The 19,769-nt window shown below is 39.0% G+C and overlaps 1 protein-coding gene across 1 annotated transcript in view; it reads right to left on the reverse strand.

Annotated features, from left to right (window-relative positions):
* Positions 1–8,706, reverse strand: part of CEP85L (centrosomal protein 85 like) — a 217,013-nt gene extending 208,307 nt beyond the window's left edge. The window contains exon 1 of the mRNA XM_032157756.2: positions 8,679–8,706. The gene's annotated coding sequence lies outside the window, so the exon portion shown is untranslated. The remainder of the gene's footprint in view (positions 1–8,678) is intronic.
* Between the last annotated feature and the right edge of the window lie 11,063 nt (positions 8,707–19,769).

Consider the following 19,769-nt stretch of genomic DNA (forward strand, 5'->3'; position numbering starts at 1 on the left):
GCTCTTTTGTTTAATAAAGTATGCCTTCAATTAAAAGCATTACTGAAGCCAGATGTGGTACTGTGTGCCTACAGTCCCCACTACTTGCTACTCGGGAGGCTGAGGTGGGGGGATCACTTGAGCCCAAAGGTTCAAGTCCAGCCTGGGCAAAAAGCATTACTGAATTCCTAGCAATGTGTTTATCCTTATGTATTTTCAGTCAACTTCTACTAAAAGTACAAACACTATTATGTGCGACTCGCGAAATTTTGTTGTTAAAAATGAAATCATAGTTGAAAATGTGGGGACTGTCTGTTCAAGGCTAAAATAAAGGGAACAGAACAAAATTAAGATGGGAAATAATTATTTTAAAACATATTTTGTATGTTTTCCTGTGTTTCTATTTTAAAGCTATATATCTAAATTATTGCTCTTTGTTTTCATGTTGAATGGCTGCTTCTTATCTGGCTTTGTTTATTAAGTGTGGTCAGATCATTTATTCTCAGAAAAACTACGCTGTAGCCTGGCCCTACATTCCTCCAAGATAATATCATCTGCAGGAGTCAAGTTTCTTGCCAGAAGAGCTGATTTGCAGAAGTAAACAAACTGGGAGTAAAACCAAGAAATGTTAAAGAAACTTTCTAACTTAGGACATCGATAACAAAAACTATGTTAGCAATAAGTGTCTCTAAAAACATATATAATATCCAGTCAAGCTGACCTACAGAATTGGAACAGTAAACAGAACACAAAAAGGGCTGTAAGCAATACCATCTAGGAACACGGAGGTAACAGATAGGGCTCCATGTCTGCCAGGGACTCCAGGAGAAGCAGCTGTTCCCTTCTTTCAAAACAAACTGTCCTCTGATGCGTTTCAGTTGCTTACCAGCTCAGATCTGCTTTTGAGGAGTAAGCCAAACACACAGCCTCTGGTGATTTACCTTAGAGAGGGCATTAGGGAAACTTAAAAAACAAACGTCAACTTGAAAAGGCCACATTTTATATCTTTCCTCCATCTCTGGCAGTCTTCCGTTGTTGTTCCACCTACCCACCCCCTTGCCCTTCCTTACATTTGATTCTTTGTCAGATGAAGCATGGAGACAATGGAAAGCAACTGGGAAACAAACTAAACATTTCCTTCTGGAAATATTACCTACTTTTAAATAACCACTAGGATCTATAAATATTTTCATTAGAAATTTGCCCTCCCTCCACACACACCAGTCACTTTGTGAAAAACCAGTTTCTCCAAGTCAGAACCTAGAATTTATGGTCTCCTCTCATTGCACTACTAAAACCTTTCATATCCACAGTGAATCTAGGCTATTACCTCTAGAGACTGGAGTTCAGGGCCTTACTCATATATTTATCTCATGAACTAAACCCCTATAATTCCCTGTGGAGTTGGGGTTTGGAGGCAGATGATAGAGAGGAAAGTTAGAGTTACAACCATTTGGTTCAATGTGGTAGAGCGCTGAATTGACTGTGTGATCTTAGGCAAGTCTCATAAGCTCTCTGGGCCCCAGATAATTCATGTGTAAAAGGAAAGGATCATACTAGATGACCTCCAACTTTGTGTCTTCGAGGTACTGAATGGGAACCGAAGAGTAAAGGGAAGTGGCAAATAGAATTATGGATGTGGTAATTCAATTATTCCCCATTCTTCCCTCTCTCCCTGCGATAGAATTACAAAGCATTTGTCAAGTGGCTTGGCAGTACCTTCTACCAGAATGGGCAGGATATATGTAGCATTTCCCCACCTACTTCATATCGGGCTTGCCCGTGTGACTTGCTTTGACTGAAGTTAGTAGATGTGATGCAAGCAGAGGCTTTTTTTTTTTTTAACTTTTATTTTAGGTTCAGGGGTACAAGTGCAGGTTTGTTATATAGATAAACTGCATGTCATGGGGGTTTGGAGTAAGGATTATTTTGTCATCCAGGTAGTAGGCATAGTACCCGATAGATAGTTTTTCGATCCTCACCCTTCTTCCACCCTCCACCCTCAAGTAGGCCCTGGTGTCTGTTTTCTCTTCTTTGTGTTTCCTTTTGTTGTTGTTGTTGTTGTTCCCTTCTTTGTGGCCATATGTACTCCATGTTTAGCTCCCACTTATAAGTGAGAACATGTGGTATTTGGTTTTCTGTTGCTGTATTAGTTTGCTTCATTGTCGCACTAAGCAGAGGCTTTAAAAGTGGCTTTATTTCTTTTGCTTCTGTAGTCTCCTGGCTAGCCACTGGTTCAAGAATGAGGAAAGGGGATGTTAAATTGACCAAAACCTTGAACAGGAAAAATAGACAGTTTTGTTTTAAGCCTCTAAAATTTGTGTTTGGTTATGTGGCACTATTGCAGCAGAAACACAAAAATCTCTGCTGAACTTTTTTCATATATTCTATCCAACAATATGCCTACTGACCTTAAAATTTTATTGATGCTGTTGAACTGAACTGAAATCATCTAGGCATCTTAGCTTGACCATGGAAATGTTCTCCTGATTAGCACCATCAGCAGGACGACTTTTGGTGCTGAAGATACTGCAAAACTAGAAATTAGTGTACTGAACTTTTCTATGTAAAAAAAAAAACACTGTGTTTTTAGCTATATTGAGAAATGATTCCTATGAAATTGTACTGTGTTGGCTGTAAGGATGGTGGTCACTGTAACTTACAGTGTAGTCTTTGTGGCAAACTTTTGGAGAAATTGCTCTCTGGTTTCAGCAACTGGAGAAACAATGTTATCCTAAGCAATTAGTTTGTTTGAACCTTATGGACACTGGGTCTCTACCTGGTTGTGAGCCCTCTTGAATTGCCTGGAAAATTCAGAGCCAAATATGTGGCCCTACATAAGCAAGTGGATGTAAGTGACTTTGCAGAATATGTTTTGTTTAGCAACTTCCCCTCCTTGTATTATTTTCTTTTTTCTACACTTATTTTCTCTTTTTCTGCTTTCCTTGTAAATTTTTATTGTTATTATGTTAAGTATTAAGTATTATTTTATCATATACATTTATGCCAGCCACCTTAAATCCTTTTGGGAGCAGAATAGAGAACACATAAAGCACTACTGTTAATTTAAAAAAAAAAAAAAACATTAATTTCCATTAGTAAAATGAAGAGAGAAATACAATTTTATCAGTGACCCCTCAACCCTTTTGTTGTTGAAACTTACTAAGGATCTGGCGTTTCTCTATTCTGAAATATCTCCAGGTCAGTGTTGTGAATAAAGCACTGATATACATTGGTACCATTTCGAATTCATCATCAAAATAAATGTAAAGACAAGCTGGGCATGGTGGTTCATGTTTATAATCCCAGCACTTTAGGAGGCTGAGGAGGGTGGATCACTTGAGGTCAGGAGTTCGACACCAGCCTGGCCAACATGGCGAAACCCCGCCTCTACTAAAAATACAAAAATCAGTTAGGCATGGTGGCCCGTGCTTGTGATCCCAGTTGCTTGGGAGGCTGAAGCACGATAATTGCTTGAACCCAGAGGTGGATGTTGCAGTGAGCTGAGATGGTGCCACTGAACTCCAGCCTGGGCAAAAGAGCGAGACTCTATCCCCCAAACATAAATAGAAGGACAAAAATTGTCTTTCTTCAAGCTGTTTGAAATAGGGAGGAAGGTTTTTCTTTACAAATAATTTGATGTATTATTCTCTTTTTTTGTTTTGTTTTTATTTTGAGACAGGGTTTCACCTGTTGCCCAGGCTGTAGTGCAGTGGCACGATCTCAGCTCACTGCAACCTCTCCTTCCTGGGCTCAAGCGATTCTCCTGCCTCAGCCTCCTGAATAGCTGTGATTACAGGTGCATGCCACCAGGCCTAGCTACTTTTCATATTTTTTTAGTAGAGATGGGGTTTTGCCACATTGGCCAGGCAAGTCTCAAACTCCTGGCCTCAAGTGATCTGCCCGCCTCGGCCTCCCAAAGTTCTGGGATTGCAGGCGTGAGCCACTGCGCCAGGCCTGATACATTATTCTTTTAATTATTAAACTTAATTCTTTCTTTAACATTTGTTGAATATCGAATATGTGCTCAGATGGTGCTAGTTGTTACGGACAATATAAAGATATTAATAAATAAGATACTTGAATCTTTAAGACGCCCCATGGCCAGACATTGTGGCTCACGTCTGTAATCCCAGCACTCTGGGAGGCTGAGACAGGTGGATCACTGAGCCCAGCAGTTCGAGACCACCCTAGGCAACATGGTGAGACCTCATTTCTACAAAAAATACAAAACTTAGCCGCCATGGTGGCACACACCTGTAATCTCAGCTACTCGGGAAGCTGAGGCAGGAGAATCACTTGAGCCTGGGAAGCAGAGGTTGCAGTGAGCTGAGATCGTGTCTCTGCACTCCAACCTGGGCAACAAAGTGAGATCCTGTCTCAGAAGAAGAAAGAAGAAAGAAGAAGAAGGAGGAGGAGGAGGAAGAGGAGGAAGAAGAAGAAAAGAGAAGACGATGACAACGAAGAAGAAGAGAAAGAAGGAGGAGGAGGGAGGAGGAGGAGGAGCTCCCGTGTGTCTACATTACAAAGACAACTTGGTTTCCTTGGGTGTAATTGAGGTTCACTTCAAGAATGATGAGGAAAGATGAGGGAGGCAATGTGGAAGGACTAGCGACCTGCAACAGAAGCATGATCTGGCCTCCTGGTTCTAGTGCAGTGCTCTAATACATCAAGAAATTAGTTGCCAAGGTTGGGGGCAGGACAAGTATAGGAAACACCAGCATAAACACAAAATAAGAGTTAAAGATGAGGAAAATAGAAACTTGAACTAGTCAGGGTCACTGGGTAGAAGCAAAGAATAATCAATAGGAACAGAACCAAATCAGAAGCTGAAAGAACGGTTCTGATTCAAGATACTCATCTGAGTTTACATGTTTTAACTACCGTTGAATATCCAAAGGGATATGAAAATATGAATTGGCACTTGCTGTGAAATTTAGATTTCCAGTAAAGTGTTCTATGTTTAGAGGCAAATGTGCCATATAGGGAAGTCAGAGAGGGGCAAATACCAGTCCCACCAGCAACTGTAGAAAGTCCAGTAAAGATAGAGTCTACACAAAGCAATATCTCATGGCATCCCAGCTTGCCCTTCATATAGACAGCATACTGAGTAGTATCTCAGAAACCAAGGAGAAATTCTTTGGCACAGTGGTGAAGTCTATGGGCCCTACCACCTCTGCCCTACTCCCACAGACACTTGGAATGCCAATTTATTAAAGTAACTCTGGTAAATCTTGAAATTTCCTTTCTCCCATTGACTGTACCTAATATTTCAACAGGACCCCCAAACAATTCTGAAATTAACTGTGAACTCCACCCATGGACATAAACACAATCATCAGAATAAACAAACCAATGAACCATCTTCTAGATTAAAAGACTTAGTTGTAATGTAAAAAAGGATATTAACCAGAGGAATAAACTTAAATGACCCCACTCGTGAAAGAGTTAATAATAAAACCAAAACAAAATAAAACAAAAATCTTTAGAAAAATCTCTAAATCTTAAAAAATCTAGGAAGATGCTGAGTTACCAACAAGATTCCAAAGAACATTACACCATATGCACACCATATGCAAAATTTAACACTAAGTTGATCATAGGCCTAATTGTAAGAGCTAAAACTATAAAATTCTTACTGGAGAACAGGGCATAAATATTTTTGACCTTTTACAAGGCAGTGGTTTCTTAGATATGATGCCAAAAACACAGATAACAATAGAAACAAAACAGATTGTACTTAAATAAATTGTACTTCATAAAAATTATAAATATTTGTGCTTCAAAGAAAACCTCAAGAAAGTGAAAAGAAAACCAGTGGGCTGGGCATGGTGGCTCACGCCTGTAATCCCAGCACTTTGGGAGGCGAAGGCGGGTGGATCACGAGATCAGGAGTTCGAGACCAGCCTGGCCAACATGGTGAAACCCTGTCTCTACTAAAAATAAAAAAATTAGCTGGGCATGGTGGCAGGTGCCTGTAATCCCAGCTACTCGGGAGGCTGAAGAAGGAGAATTGCTTGAACCCGGGAGGTGGACATTGTAGTGAGTCAAGATTGTGCCACTGTACTCCAGCCTGGGCGACAGGGTAAGACTCCATCTCAAAAAAAAACAAAAAAAGAGAAAACCAACAGAATGAGAGAAAATATTTACAAATCAAATAACTGGTAAGGGATTTGTATCCAGGACTTTTACAACTCAACAACAAAAAGACAATCTGATTTTAAAGCGATCTGAATAGACATTGCTCCAAAGAAGATATATGCATGACCATAAAGCAAGTGAAATGATGCTCAACATTATTAGTCATTAGAGAAATGCAAATCATAACCATAATGAGACACCATGTCACATCCTGTAGAAAGGCTATCATTTTTAAAAAAGACATAAAAAGTATTGACGAGGATGCAGAGAAACTGGAATCCTCATACACTGCTGGTGGAAATGTAAAATGATGCAGCTACTTTGGAAAAACAATTTGGCAGTTCCTCAGAAAGTTAAACACAGACTTACCATATGACTTAGCAATTCTACTCCCAGGTATTTACCCAAGAGAAATAAAAACATGTTTACACAATAACCTATATACAAACGTTCATACCAACATTATTCATAATAGCCCCAAAATAGAAATAACTCAAATGTCTGTCAACTCATAAATGGATGAACAAAGTGTTATATACACACCCACACTTGCGCTTACATACAAGGGCATATTATTCCGCAATAAAAATGGAGTGCTGTTACATGCTACAACATGGATGAACTTTGAAAACATTATACTAAGTGAAAGAATCCCGACACAAAAACCACATATTTTATGATTCCATATAAAATATATATACTTTATATTATATATATTGTCTATATGTATAGGCAAATTCATAGAAACAGTAGATTAGTGATTGCCAGGGGCTGAGGGAGGGGGCAATAGGGAGTGATTGCTAATGAGTATGGGGTTTCCTTTGTGGATGATGAAAATGTTCTGAAATTAGATAATGTTGATGATTGCACAACTCTGAAAATGTACAACCATTAAAAACCACTAGACTGTGCACTTTAAAAGTGTAAATTTTATGGTATCTTAAAAAACTATCAATCATTTAAAAATTACATTTTAAAATAGGAACAATTTAAGATTAGAAAAGATTCCTTTAGAAATAAAAATAAGATTGCTAGAATTAAAAAAAAAAAAATGACATGGAAGCTGGGCACAGTGGCTAACCCTTGTAAACCCAGTGCTTTGGGAGGCTGAAGTGGTAGGACTGCTTGAGACCAGAATTCAAAATCGACCTGGACAACATAACGAAACCCCCAGGCAACTCGGTAAGACCCTGTCTCTAAAAGAAAAAAATGAAATGGAAGCAGTAAAGAGCAAAATTGCAAAGCGACAAAAATCAAATCAGTGAATTTGAAGAATTCAGAGAAAAGTGATCAAGGAGTGAATAAAATGAGAGAAAAGATGATGTATTAATGGAAGACGATGATGGATCTATAATATCTGATAAAAGATTTCAAAGAGAATGAACAATAATCAAAGAGATAATTTTTTTTTAATTTCCCAAAGAAGACCAAGCCAAGTTAACATCCCATCAGGTGAAGAGTTGTTTTTTGATTGTATTGTATTGTATTACTATTGTTATTGTCGTTATTACTTTTTTTTTACTATTATTAGTCAGCTTGAAATGTCTATTTTTAACTGACAAATAATAATTATATATATTTATGGGCATATTATGATGTTTTGATCTATGTATACATGGTGGAATGATTAAATCAAAGTAATTAGTAAAGCCATCACCTCAACTACTTAACATTCTTCTATGGTGAGAACATTTAAAATCTACTTAGATTACTGAAATTTATTCCTCCTATCTAACTGAAACTATGTACCCTTTGACCAACATCTCTCCTTTTCCCAACCCTACCCTCATCCCCTCCCTAGCCATTGGTAAGCACCGTTCCACTTTCTGCTTCCATTAGTTTAACTTTTTTTAGATTCCACATTATCATTGAGTTCATGCAATATTTGTCTTTCTGTGCCTGGCTTATTTTACTTAGCATAATGTCCTCATATAAACCTGCATATTGTTGCAATGACAGAATTTCCTTCTTTCTTAAGGCTGCATGGTATTCCATCATGCTTATATACCACATTTTCATTATTCATTCACCCACTGACACTTCAGTTGCTTCCGTATCTTTACTATCGTGAATAGTGCTACAATGAACATTGAAGTGCAGATATCTCTTTGACATACAGATTTCAAGTCCTTTGGATATATACCCAAAAGTCAGATGGCTGGACTATATGATGATTCTGTTTTTAGTTTTTTGATGAGCCTCCATATTATTTTCCATAACGGTAATGCTAATTTACATTCTCATCAACAGTGTACCAGGGTTTCCTTTTCTCTACGCCCTTGTCAACCCTTGTTATCTTTTGTCTTTTTTTAATAATAGCCATTCTAACAGGTGTAAGATGATATCTCATTGTGGTTTTAATTTGCATTTTCCTAATGATTAGAGATATTGAGCATTTTTTTTTCATTTCTCTGTTGACCATATGTATGTCTTCTTTTGACAAATGCCTGTTAGCTTGAACTTGTTGCCTAGAAAATTATGGAGTCTACTTCATGTTGTATTACAGTAGAACATTAAGGTATGATCCTGGAAATCTGGGTCCCAGCTCTGTTACTTACCAGTAATGTAGCTTTGGGCAAATCATTTCACCTCTTTGGGCCTCAAGTTCCTCATCTGCTTAAAAAAAAATGAAAGGAAAAGCTTGAACTAGATGACTTTAACACAATTCCTTAAGCAAAAGATATGAGCCAGGAGACAGAAAGTAAGGCAAGAAAGCTAGACAGCAGAAGATAATAAGGAAGTCCTTATCTACCAGAACTAAAATTTTGAGGGTGACATGAGAAGGGGGTGGGGTGTACAAGCAGTCCTGACACTGTCCGTAGTGCTGAAGTGTCATTATTTTGTCTGGCTGCCAGTTGGAGGAGTTGGGAATTGCTTAGGTAAACAGTATGGAGATCTGACAATTTTAGCACAGAACAGTGAAACTGAGCTCATTCACATCTGTGTATTTAACTACTACAGATTCTGATGATTCCCAACCCAATATCTCTAGCATTGACCTTCATCCTGATCTCCCAATACATGTTTTCCACCATCTACCAAGTATTACCTGCATGTTTACTGTACTGAATTTACTTCAAACTCAACAGGTACAAAAGTGAACTTATCATATTCATTAATGATCCTTCTTCTTCTCCTGTATTTTCTATCTTGATTAGTGATACCAAGATGGATCCCTTTCCCCAAGCCACAGAACTAGGAGACTTACATGATTTTACCATGCCCACCACCTATAGTCAACCACCAAGTGTGTCCTGCCAATATTGCCCATAAATACATCTTACATTCATCTCTTTCTCTCTACCCCACTGTGGATGGATTTATTTAGGTTATAAATGTTTCCTGGTTGGACTACCATAACATCTTCTTCAATAATCTTGTCTTCAATTTTGCACCCTTCTAATTTACATTTATGATCAAGCTATTTCCCTGCTAAAAGCCTTCCCTGGCTTTAGTTGTTTATAGCACAAACTCCAGGTTACTCAGAATGGCATTCAAGGACACTTCATAATTTGTACAGGGAAGAAAATTCTGAAACAGGATATTTATTAGGCAGTTCCCAATGGATCAACATCTGTAGAAGAATGGAGAAGGAAACAGAATTAGGTAAAAGGAGAAGTTGAGCTATGATCCAGCCCCAATAAAGGTTGCTCAGCCCACCCCTTGGGTAGCTCTGGAACTGGACTGGCTGCTCAGAATTGTTCCAAGTTGGATCAAGTGGGAGCTAGGGCTTTATAAAACACACTGGTCAAGCATTGGATGCAAGATGTCTTTAGAAGGAAGAAAGACCTTGGGTAATGCTACAATTTGAGGGTTGTCTTCTGGCATCATTGTCAGAAACTGGGAGAATAAGTCCTTCGTTCCCAAAGGCAGATCTCAGCAGCACATCAGAAAATCCACCAGCCACCGTATACTTGTCTACCTCTACACATACTCCTCTGTACTTCCTTGACTCTGCATTTACTTTATCATACCATTTACTGAACTCTATTTTATTACCTCTTTACTTTTCTGTATTCTTCACTAGACTGTGAACTCTGTGCAACAAATGCTGCTACTATATAAGTCATTGCTTTATCCTCAATGCTTGCAGCATTAAACAATTTATAAAGTAAAACATTAAGCACTTTGAGATGCTGAGGCTGGCGGATCATGAGGTCAAGAGATCGAGACCATCCTGGCCAACATGGCGAAACCCTGTCTCTACTAAAAATACAAAAATTCTCTGGGCATGGTGGCGGGTGCCTGTAGTCCCAGCTACTTGGGAGGCTGAGCCAGGAGAATCTCTTGAACCCAGGAGGTGGAGGTTGCAGTGAGCCCAGATCGTGCTACTGCACTCCAGCCTAGCAACAGAGTGAGACTGTCTAAGAAAATATTAAATGAATGAATGCATATTTCCTTTCTCCCCACTCTTTACTCCCTGTTGCTCTAGTAAAACCAAACAACTTGAGATTTCGTGAATTTTCCAAGCCTTTCTTTGAGCCCATGCTTTGGGTGTGCTAGAATGCCTTTGACTTAGTCATCAGCTGAATATCTACTTCTCTTTCAAAAGTCAGTTCAATTGTTATCTTTGGAAAACTTTCCCCAGGCACAGTCACAATCTTCATTCTCTGTGTTTCCTGAGAACTCGTTTTGTACCAACTATTATTAACACTCCTATTATTTTTCATTTACATGTCTGATTATTTTCAGGGGATATGAGACCTTGAGCCTCATCTATTTTGCGTTGTTAGCACCTAAAGACCTGGCACACAGTGAAGAAAAAAAGAATGAACAATAAATATGTGATTAAAGTTAGGCTCTAGGATTACTAACCAGGAAGTAATGTGCAGAATGAACTAAAAGGGAAAGGAGTTATATGGGAGAAAATTGTTCGGTTATACAAGAGGCATGTGACTGTGGACAGTGGATTTGCTATAATTCCTTATTCCTGAAGTTAGTTTTCTCCACATGCAAATTGAAGAGCAGAATGATGATATTAGCACAGTTGTAACTTTGCCTAACATGTCTTAGTCATGTAGTGTCCCAGTCTACGTCTGCGATGCTAGTGTAAAGATGTCAAAATCAAATGCCTTCAGGGGCCAGGAAGAGTACCTAAATGTCTAAATGTTCGGTGGGCCTATGGGGAAACAAAGGGCCCACTTGAGGGGCATTCAATTTCAGTTTTTAAATAATGTGGTCACCAAACAGAACAAGTGTTTGGGCCTGACATGGCCTGCAAACCACCAGTTTGCCTCCTCCTCTTTTACACATTTTGAAATCACATTTTTTTTTAACTACAATGGAACTGAGTGGGAGGAGATATGAATGACATTTTCATCCTTGTAGAAAAAGAGGGTATTTCTATATTTCTAATAAAAAAGTAGAATTATTTTTGAAGTGGCTTCCTTCTCTGCCAGGAAGCCAGGAAATCAGATTAGAAATTTCACTGGCATAAAAAAAAAAAGATGGCCAGGTACAGTGTCTCATGCCTGTAATCCCAGCATTTTTGGAGGCCAATGCGGGAGAATCACTTGAGGCCAGGAATTTGAGACCAGCCTGGGCAACACAGTGATACCCCCACCCCAGCTCCAAAAAAAAATTTTAAAGCATTCTGGGCATGGTGGCATGAGCCTGTAGTCCCAGCTACTTGGGAGGCTGAGGTGAGAGGATCACTTGAGCCCAGGAGGACAAAGTTGCAGTGAGCCCTGGTCACACCACTACACTCCAGCCCGGGGGAAAAAAAAAAGAATCTTTCCTTGGTGTTGCTTTTTTTTTTTTTTTTTTTTGACAAAGTTTATTTTCTTCTTATTAAAAAAAATCTGTTAAAATATTTCAAAAATATAGAAAAGTTCAAAAATAATCCCTCAAAATTCCGCCACCAGTGAACAACCTTGACTATCATTTTAGTTTATGCATCAGATATTAGGTGGGATTGTAGGACTGACATGTGTACTCAGAACTAGGTGGCAGGTAAGCAAGAAAGCAATTTATTTCTAACCAGCTGGGTTTCTGTAACTAATGATCTAACACAGCTAATAAAGACATTCTGGGCCGGGCACAGTGGCTCACGCCTATATAATCCCAGCATTTTGGAAGGCCAAGGCAGGCTGATCGCTTGAGCCCAGGAGTTGGAGACCGGCCTGGGCAACATGGCAAAACCCTGCCTCTACAAAAATACAAAAATTAACTGGTTTGGTGGCACACACCTGTGGTCTCCGCTACTCCGGAGGCTGAGATGGGGGATCACTTGAGCCCAGGAGGTCAAGGCTGCAGCGAGCCAAGATCATGCCTCTGCACTCCAGCCTGGGCGACACAGTGAGACCTTGTGTCAAAAAAAAAAAAAAAAAAAAAAAAAAAGACCCTCTGAGATGACTCTAAAGTGCCTGACTAAAACCAGATAGCCACAGGGCCTGACAATGAGGAGGAGTTTACTGCTGCGCTACTATTGCTGAAACGGAACTTGGTTTTGAATCCACAACAGAACTATTGTGCGTGTGATATTTGCTTTGAGAAATGAATACTGGGTTGACAGTACACAAGAGCTTTTCATTCTAGTCCATAAAGAACTTTTACTTGATTGCCAGCTTCTTACCAGTAATTCAACGTAGAAAAGTACAGTTTTTGACCTTAAAACATTGAATACAATTCCTAAAATTAAAAGATGTGGATTTATATAAGTCAAATGAGACGACATTACAATAAACAGAGCCACAGGTTTTGTCTGTTTGTTTTTTACAGGAAATTGTGTTGTGTTTATATTTAGAGCATTCTGTGCTGAGGTATTCTCTGGCTCATATATATAGAATCATAAGGGAGAGAGGAGTTGAGAAGTAGTTCTCTAGAAGAACTAGAGAGAGAGATGTAATTATCCCTGATACTAATTAGCAGAGATCTGGAATGAAAAAAAACCTCAATAACCTCATATTCAGACGATTTTTTAACATGTTTATTATTAATAGTAAGCAGACCTCATGTTAATTTTGAAGAAGACTTAACAGATTTCAAAATATCTGAAGTTCCTCTATTTTTTTCCTAATGAATTTTAAATTTTTTGTAATTTTTAAAAATAGTATTTTGGACTTCCCTCGAAGTTTTCCTGCCATGTCACTGGTATATTTGGGGATAGAGTTTTAAGAATATCCCCAGTGAGGGTTTAGAAAAATTTAATTCATTATAAATAGATCTATTTTACCTCAATTATTATTCTATTATAATTATTTCTTTCTTTTTCTTTTTTTTTTTTTTTGAGACAGAGTCTCACTCTGTTGCCCAGGCTGGAGTGCAGTGGCGCGATCTACAACCTCCACCTCCTGGGTTCAAGTGATTCTCCTGCCTCAGCCTCCCGAGTAGCTGGAATTACAGGCATGCCACCATGCTTGGCTAATTTTTTTTTGTATTTTTAGTAGAGACGGGGTTTCGCCATGTTGCCAGGCTGGTCTCAAACTCCTGACCTCAGGTGATCCACCTGCCGTGGCCTCCCACCGTGCTGGGATTACAGGCGTAAGCCACCGCACCGGGCCTGTTATAATCACTTCTAATCATAATATTTCTTATTTACAGGCCACCTCATGTTCAGACCATTTTTTCCATGTGTAATTAGAAATATAATGCCTGTATTGCACTTAAATATCATTATACTGTTTTAATAGATTTTCATCTACATTAAAATTCACTTTAAAATTATTACTCTTAGAAAAACAATCAAAGAAAAATAAAGTATGGTGTCTCTAAGGTTTTGGATATTCTAAAAGGAAGCAGCTGTTCTTTCAAGCTAAATATCATAAACTGATTTTGTTAAATAAGGTCTTACATTTTGTAGTGGCAGCAGTTTATAAGTACAGGCTTACTAATTCATTGCTTTCTTTTATTCATTAGTTATGTTTTGGTACTTTATTTAAGTACCCGAGTGGATTATACTAGATGCTGCGATTCAGAAACACAGGCTGTCTACAGGTGAGACACAAGTTTAACCTCCAGGGGTACACAGTTTAATTGCAGCAAAATGTTTTAAAGAAGGAATGCTTCACTGTGGATTAAGGAAACACCTGGCTTGTTACCCAGAGAGCACAAGGAACCCCTCCACTGCTGAGTTGTTCACAATTTCTTGGTTTATGCTTCAGGCAGAGGTAAGTGAAGCTTCAAATAATATTATGCCCTAAAGCAATATGGAAATGTGTCTAGAGCTTGGATCTAGAAGTTTATGTCTTTCTTGAAGTTCCTGGGTCGTAATAACCACAGTGAGGACAAAGGCACCACAACAATGCCAAACCAGGAGATATGGCCTGAATTAGAAGGAAGACAAGTTTTTATCAGGCATAACAATGAAAGAAGTTGAAACCATGGAGTTATTATTAAAAGAAGTTGTGGAGCAGTTATTCCTGGTAGCCTGTAAGTAGCAGTTAGTCCTAAATCACAAAGGTGTGTATTTTTCTAGAGATTCCAGACAAGATAATTTTGAGGGCTCTTATACTATGATTATAAAAACCTAATAACTATGTTTTAATGTAGTGCATTGTGTTTTTACCACTTAAGATGGCAGTGATTTCATCAGACAGCTTTCTTTTGGGGAGACTTCCAAACCAATCTTTGGGGGAGAATCTAATCTCTTTTTTGCCAAGCTGGTGAGGTTTTCTTTCTCCACATTGAATGTTTATATGGAAAGATATGAACCATAAACATTTTTATATAAAAACTTATTATTTTTGCTTTTTATTGGCTGCATTGTAAGGAGTCATTTGGCCTAGAGGGAAAGGAGGGTAACTTTCCCCATGGCAAACTACAGTGAATCTTCCTTCTCCTTTCCCAACTCCAGCAGTAACAATGGAAAATCAGTGCAGCATCCCGGTGCATTCGCGGTGTGGTTTGACAAAGACCATAATGTTCTTGTCAACATAGGTAACAGATCAATGTCCATCTGTAGATTCCAGTACTTTTTCTTACTAAGAAGTGATTAACAGCTGGATGTAATATGTCTACTACAGCTACCTAGTTTTGTAGAGCATATAGTTAATTAAAGGGCAGGATTCAAAAACATGATCAACCCTGTAAAAGCCCTGAGATTACTCAGCTGTTTCTTGCAAACTTCAGCCTGTGCGGTAAAGAGACATTCGTTGGGTCATGGCATGCTTGCCTCCGGAGAAGATTGTTTCAAAGACTGGGCCTTTTTTTCAGGTAGCCTAGATGCAGGACACAGAGTTGCTCATTTTGCCAGAGTCCCTTTTTGCCTTGCCAAACTGACTTTCCTTTCAAAAAACTATGTGGAAAATTAATGTGTAATTTTTCAATGAAAATATTTTCTCTTTGTTTGGTTTTCCCCAATGATTTCATATCTATACTAAACATCCATCCCAAATAACTTACACAGGAAGCAGAGACCAAAGCTAAAACAAACTCACACCCATTTCTCTGGCAGCCTATTTAAAAAATAGCGATTAAAAATCAAAACATTAAACATAACATTTTCTGGCAAGATAACTCTCCCCTAGGTTACATTAGAAAACTCCCCCCTACGTTTACATGGCATCTTTGCTGTTTATGATCTTAGTTTTCATTGTTGTGGCCTAACAAAAATGTATAAAGCTTAAAGACCAACCTGAGCAACATAGCAAGACCCGAGCTCTACAAAAAATTTAAAACATTGGCTGGGCATGGTGGTGCATGCCTGTTAGTTACTAGGGAAGCTGAACTGGGAGGATGGCTTGAGCAATACTCCTATAACCAGGAGTTCAAGGTTACAATGAGCTATGATCACATCACTTCACTTAGGCCTAGGCAACACAGCCCAACCTGTCTCTAAAAAAGAAAGAAAGAAAGAAAAAAAGTTTACAGATATTTTGACACTGCAAAGAAATCTCATAAATATCTCATACATTATTAGTGACCTGCAGGAAATGAAAGCTCAGCGTTGCTTCTTTTCTCACTGCTCCTGATGGGGCTGAACAGTTTCTTTACACCCTTGAATGCAGTCTGTCATGGCATGTGGGTGTACATCCTTCTCTCTTAAGACAAGACGTAATAGTAACCCATAATCTTGTAATCTCACATAACAAGGCATTTTGATCTGCAGTCCTGGTTGTTTTCTTTAGGCTAAATTTTATTTTTATTATTTTTTTTTTAGAGACAAGATCTCACTATGTTGCCCAGGCTGGTCCTGAACTGCTGGGCTAAAGTGATCCTCCCACCTCAGCCTCCCAAAGTGCTGGGATTACAGGTGTGAAGCACCGTGCCTGGCCCCTTTAAGCTGAATTTTAAAGGAATTTAGAATCTCATTCTCTTACATTTTTGTAACCAAGAAATGAACCCTGACAGTAGAGGCTATTAATATACTAATTATTCCCAGCATTATACACTTCATGTGAAAGGCAGATGAAGAAAATGAAGAACCTGTCTTCTGTTCTACTAAAAGGGAAATTTAGTTTTACTTAGTTGTGTCTGTAATTGTCCTTTTGTTTTTAAGAATATAAGAATATAAAGAATTGCAATAAAACAACATACGAGGTTGACCAATGGAACAAGTATAGTATAGCACTTAATAAGATGTAAAGATACTATTTTAAGTACCTTGTTTTAAAGTTAAGTAATGACAGCCTCCAGTTAATAAACCAAAAATAAACTCTAACCATTTCTTGGATTTCAGACATTTTTTTCTTTACAGAAATAATGTGATGTATAGTGTTCCTTTTACTGGGTCAGCCAACAAAAGTATTTACATTGATATAAATAAAATACTTTTTGTAATCAAATATTCTAGCTCACAATGAAAAATAATTTGAAAATGTGATTATTTAGTACAAGTAAACAAACTTTAAAAATACAACAACAAGATTTTTATCTTTCATGAAATAAACAACAGTGAGTAGAAGGACATTTTGAGGATGTTCTTGAGAAGAACTTTTTAACACTTTAGAAATTGATAGAGCAAAGCACAACTTAGACTTTCCTTTCACTTGATACTAATATGTCCCCAATCCTGTTCTCCCATCATTATAGTTATTTTTAGGGGTCACAAATGGAACAAACATAAAGAAAGAATGAGGGATGACAGTGGAAAAAATAGAGGTAGAAAAGAGAGGAAGAAAGGAGAAAAAGGAGGAAAAAGTTAATAAAAAATCTTCTTGAAACAGTTGGCAATAGTTAGAAAAGTGAGACAAAAAAGTGCATGGGTTAAAGATGATAAAAACATTGCTTAAGGAAGAACCAAGCAACCTGAGAGTTCTGAAAATAGGGGAAGTGAGGAATGCTTGGAATGTGTATGATCTCCCCAGAAGAAACAAGGTTGAGAAAGAAAGAAAGGAACTCGATTCATTCCCAAAGTGGGCCACTGGGTGACCATGAAAGGCCAGTGCAGCCTGGTGCTCTCTTGACCAAGGGAAATGTGGGTTGGAGGAGTAACTTCAGGTAAAACCAAGGTCTGTGGAGATGGAGGGTCCATGTGCTCAGAAGATATATGTTCTAAATGTAGCAACGCATGTTTTTTTTTTTTTTAGAAACAACTTTATCGATGTATCATTTAAATACCTTTAAATTCACCTGTTGTAAGTGTACAGTTCAATGATTTTTAGATGTACTGTTGTGCAACCGTCACCAAAAACCAGTTTTAGAACATTTCTCTCACTCCAGTAAAATCTCTCCTGCTTCATTACACTTACTCTTTGTTCTCACTCCCAGTCCCAGGCAATCACTAATCTGCTTTCTCCATATATAGATTTTCTTTTTCTAGATATTTTATATAAATAGAATCATGCAATGTGTGGTCTTCTGTGTCTATATTCTTTCTCTTAGCATGTTTTTGATGCTATCCATGTTGTAGCATGTGTCAATATTTATTTTTATTATTAAATGGCTTTCTATTCTGCTTGAAGATAAACACATTTTGTTTTTCCATTCACCAGCTGATGGTCATTTGAGTTATTTCCACCTTTTGGCTATTATAAGTAATTCTGCCAAGAACACTCGTGTTGAGGTCTTTGTGTGGACACCTACATGCATTTCAAGCAAAACGTAACTAAGAGATCCACCTGTTCATGGAAAAGACAAATATTTAGGCCTGTTGTGTTCTACAATTCTAGGATCCAAAACTTCACATACACACTCTCCACATGGCAACCAGAATGGACTTTTTAAAACAGAAAATCAGATCACATCTCACCTGATTAAAATTTCCCAGAGGTTTCCCATCACACTGAGAATGAAGCCTACATGCCTTTCCATAGCCACAGGACTCTACTTCATCTGACCTCAGCCGACATGTTTCACTTTATCTCATAACCACTTCTCTCACTCTCAACTTCACTCATATTGATCTTGTTGCGCCTCAAATATAAAAGCTTATTCTGACCTCAGGGCTCATACATAGTCTGTTCCCTTTGCCTGGAATACTTTCCCTAATATTTATTTGACTCAATCCTTCTCATCCAGGTCTCCCCTCAAATGTCATTCATGTAGAGAAACTTTTGATGGCTGCCCTATCTAAAACAGCAGCCATATCTCTCACAATACTACCTTACTTTGTTTTTCTTGAGATGGAGTTTCACTCTTGTCACCCAGGCTGGAGTGCAATGGCGAGATCTCGGCTCACTGCAACCTCCGCCTCCCAGGTTCAAGTGATTCTCCTGCCTCAGCCTCCCAAGTAGCTGGAATTATAGGCACCTGCCACTGAGAGACAGGACTAGCTGGATTTCCTAGGCCAACTAAGAATCCCTAAGCCTAGCTGGGAAGGTGACTGCTTCCACCTTTAAACATGGGGCTTGCAACTTAGCTCACACATGACCAATCAGATAGTAAGGAGAGCTCACTAAAATGCTAATTAGGCAACAACAGGAGGTAAAGAAATAGCCAATCATCTGTTGCCTGAGAGCATAGTGGGAGGGACAATGATCGGGATATAAACCCAGGCATTCGAGCCAGCAACGGAAACCCCCTTTGGGTCCCCTCCCTTTGTATGGGAGCTCTGTTTTCACTCTATTAAATCTTGCAACTGCACTCTTCTGGTCCATCTTTGTTATGGCTCAAGCTGAGCTTTTGCTCGCCGTCCACCACTGCTGTTTGCTGCTGTCGCAGACCCACCACTGACTTCCATCCTTCCAGATCTGGCAGGGTGCCCACTGTGCTCCTGATCCAGCGAGGCGCCCATTGCCATTCCCGATCGGGCTAAAGGTTTGCCATTGTTCCTGCACGGCTAAGTGCCAGTGTTCATCCTAATCAAGCTGAACACTAGTCACTGGGTTCCACGGTTCTCTTCCATGACCTATGGCTTCTAATAGAGGTATAACACTCACCACATGGCCCAAGATTCCATTCCTTGGAATCCATGAGGCCAAGAACCCCAGGTCAGAGAACACAAGGCTTGCCACCATCTTGGAAGCGGCCTGCCGCCATCTTGGAAGCGGCTTGCCACCATCTTGGAAGCAGCTTGCCACCATCTTGGGAGCTCTGTGAGCAAGGACCCCCCAGTAACACCACCACACCCAGCTAATTTTTGTATTTTTAGTAGAGACAGGTTTCACCATGTTGGCCAGGCTGGTCTCGAACTCCTGACCTCAGGTGATCCACCTGTCTCAGTCTCCCAAAGTGCTGGGATTACAAGCGTGAGCCACAGTGCCCAGTCCTCTGTTTTATTTTTAACTGAAAAGTCTGAAACTTATTGCTTGCTGACTAGCTCCCAAACA

This window comes from Hylobates moloch, unplaced genomic scaffold (assembly GCF_009828535.3).
Source record: "Hylobates moloch isolate HMO894 unplaced genomic scaffold, HMol_V3 SCAFFOLD_2, whole genome shotgun sequence".
Classification (NCBI taxonomy): domain Eukaryota; kingdom Metazoa; phylum Chordata; class Mammalia; order Primates; family Hylobatidae; genus Hylobates; species Hylobates moloch.